The sequence below is a fragment of the Puntigrus tetrazona genome, unplaced genomic scaffold (genome assembly GCF_018831695.1).
Source record: "Puntigrus tetrazona isolate hp1 unplaced genomic scaffold, ASM1883169v1 S000001111, whole genome shotgun sequence".
NCBI classification, from domain to species: domain Eukaryota; kingdom Metazoa; phylum Chordata; class Actinopteri; order Cypriniformes; family Cyprinidae; genus Puntigrus; species Puntigrus tetrazona.
In genome coordinates, this window is record NW_025048699.1 from 747,229 (window position 1) to 750,724 (window position 3,496).

A 3,496-nucleotide genomic window follows, 5' to 3' on the forward strand; every position below is an offset into this window, starting at 1 on the left:
ATATTCTCGTTTTATCTGACCTAAAACTCCCGCGTTCTGTCCTGCTGCTCTCTTAAATCAAAATAATCTTTAGGGGATTATCCCCCAAATCAACAATATTGTTCCAAGTAACCATTTCAGAGTAAATCAGCGTTTATTTCTTGAATCACTGAATTAAATTTGAGCAGAAAAAAAGTCTTGCTAAATCTGTAGGTAAGCCTTATAAAAAAAATCAGCAAAATGTTAAGAAAATGCCCGGATCAATTTTACCCCCAAAATCAAATATTAAGAAAATTAAAGTCTAATTTTCCTTATTGTGTAACACGTTATATTAGCCTATATGTTTATTATTATTATTATTATTATGTAACCATTATATTAATATTATGATATGCTTAATTATATTTAGCACTTCTACATTCTTCTTAAAGAAAATATTAAAATATTATGTAAAGAAAAAAATACAAAGAACACGAAAAGAAAATAAAGATTAAAAATTAAGCTCTTCAGTGGGCTAGACATGTAAGATCTTGTAAGAAAATGTTATTATTTTTTTGAGTTTAATGGATGGGACAGTATGGAAAATCTACATAAATCTCCGGAAGGAACGCGCATCACCTCTGTGACGTCATCGACCAGCCACGTGACGCTCCCAGTGACCACTAGATGTCTCCAGAGTTCATCAGAAAATACTAGCGCACTACATACTACATACTGCATACTGCATACTGCGCAGCATGCACTCAATAAGAATATTATGAATATGGCCTGCCTTGACGCCGTATATGGACGAGAACCGGTTCGAATACTACAGACTATATATATATAACTTTATATATATAACTTTACGCATTTTTAATCTACTTCAGTGTAAAAAAAGAAAGAAAGATGAAATCATGGTTGATGTAAATTCTTGTTCATTCATTCATCACACTGGAAATAAAAGGAGAAACTAGTAGTGTTGGGGTTAGTGAGTTAACCGCTTACCGTAGTACAGTAACTGCAGTAACCACGGTAAAGGTGGAAACTGTGGTTACCATGGCAACGCAGCAAGTGTCTGTAGACCTTAATCAGATGAACTGAGAACAGATGCTTCATTTACCTCCTCACAGCTGCTGGAGTCACCATAGTAACCAGACCATAATACACACACAGCATATATTTTGGTCAGTTTTTCTGGGGGGAAAAAAAACACCTGTTTTTTGAGAAATTGGCAAAATTCATTCCTGCCGTTTTAGGAAAATGAGGTTTAAAATCAATTCATGAATTGACCACTGAAATGATTCATAAAATCTCACTTTAAGAGTGATATTAAATTCATGTTCAGACTAAACGAACAACGAGCTGTAGGAGTTTCTCATGAGATCAAATGGTGTTTTTTTAAGGACTTTTAGGAGAAATATTTTCAAATTTGGTAAAAAAAATTTTTTTTTTTAAATTTTGTTTTCTGACCAAAAAAAAACAGAAAACAAAAAAAAACATTTACAATATAACCCCAAACATCAGATCTGATCTCTATGGAAGCTTGTTTCTGGCACAGAATAAAAAATAAATACATTTTTGAGTTCATATCTCACAATTTATATTCTGCAGTTCCAAGTTTACATCTCGCAATTTTGAGTTTTTCCTTTTCGCAACTTCTCACAATTTTTAAGCGCAATTTTAAGTTTACTTTCTACAATTTCGACTTTTTACTCCATCTCATAATCTTTTTCGGTTAAAATCCCAATTTATATCTTGGAATTCTGACTTTACATTACGCAATTTTAACTCAGAATTCTGAGTTTATATTTTGCAATAAATGTTGTTTTTTTTTTTTGGTGCAATGACGAGTTTATATCTTGGAATTCCAAGTTTTCATTTCACAATTCAAAATTCAGAGTGTTTGTCTCACAATTCCGAAATCATATCTTGGAATTCTGAGTTTATATTTTGCAATAAAAAAATTCTAAGTTTGTCTCGCAATTATGAATTTTTCTCGCAATTCCGAATTTATATCTTGGAATTCTGACTTTACATTTCAAAATAAAAAATTCTGCGTTTTTCTCGCAATTCTGAACTTTTTGAGAAAACAAGATGTCTTCTCTGCGCTAATCAACTTTCTATCGTATGCTGAAGTCAGGACGACAGATAACCGAAAAAAAAAAAAAAAAAAAAAAAAAGAATAACACGACGGTTCTGGAATCAAAATATTTAATAAGTACATAACAAGTATTATACCATGTATAAAATTCGGAATCACAATTCGAAGCGATGTTTCTGCTGGGACCGCAGGTCGGATTTGCCACACTGAAAGAGCGAATGGTGAAAGTCGAACAGGTAGGAAAATAAACCGACGGCTCCGTCACAATCTCATTTCTCATTGTCAGTAAGTGCAATAAAACATAAAACACCACAGGAAAGCGCAGCAGAAGAGCGAGAGCGTGAGAGAAAACAGCCAAGATCACGGACGAGAGGAAAGCCAGCACTGGAAATCAAAGACGGGATATCGCCGTGGGAACGAAACACGTCACAGACGAGCGGATAAACATCGTACATCTGCAGTTCCTGAAAAACAAAAGCAGAGATCTTTGAGAAGAACGACATCACCACGAAAAGAGACGAACAGGCCGAACAACAAACAACCGAAGGGAACAAACAGGGAACGGACGATCGAGCAGCGGATTCGCTCCATCTGTCGCGACAATCCAGCTAAAGATGGAGAAACATCAGCAGATCTTCGTCAGAGCAGCGAGTCAAAGATTCAGTCACTCGACTCCCGTCAAGAACGCGTTTGACTCACAGTTCACTCCCAAATGAATCGGCGGTACAAAACATTATATTTTGCATTGAGAAAATGAAGCCTATTTTAAAAGCCATTCATAAGAAAAAAAAAAAAACAAAAAAAACGATATATTATTTTTGTTCAATTGTATTTATATATTTTAAATAGTAAAAGTAAATATAAAAAACGATACACATTAAAAGCATTTACACTGTATCTGTTGCGCTGCATCTAATTTTACGCTTGTTCTAATAGTTTTTTTTCTTTTTTTAATAGTAATTAGACTTAAAAAAATCACTGTCTAAAGAGAAACAAAAATAACTCGAAACTAAAACATATGGACACATCCATGAGAATTTGGCATAAAATGTGTTTAAGTGTTTCACGATGGAAATGAGCATAAAATAGGCTTCTTTTGTGCAAAATATAATTATTTTATATCTATTTATGTTTCATAAATATTTAATTACAATTAATTTATTTTTCTTAGAATTATGTTGATTTTAAATTTAATTATCTAGAATTATTATTTGATTATATATATATATATATATATATATATAAATATATATATATATATATTTATATAAATATATATATATATTTATATAAATATATATATGTTTATATAAAGATATATATATACGTGTATATATATATATATATATATATATATATATGTATATATATATATATATATATATATATATATATATATATATATATATATATATATATATGTATATATATATA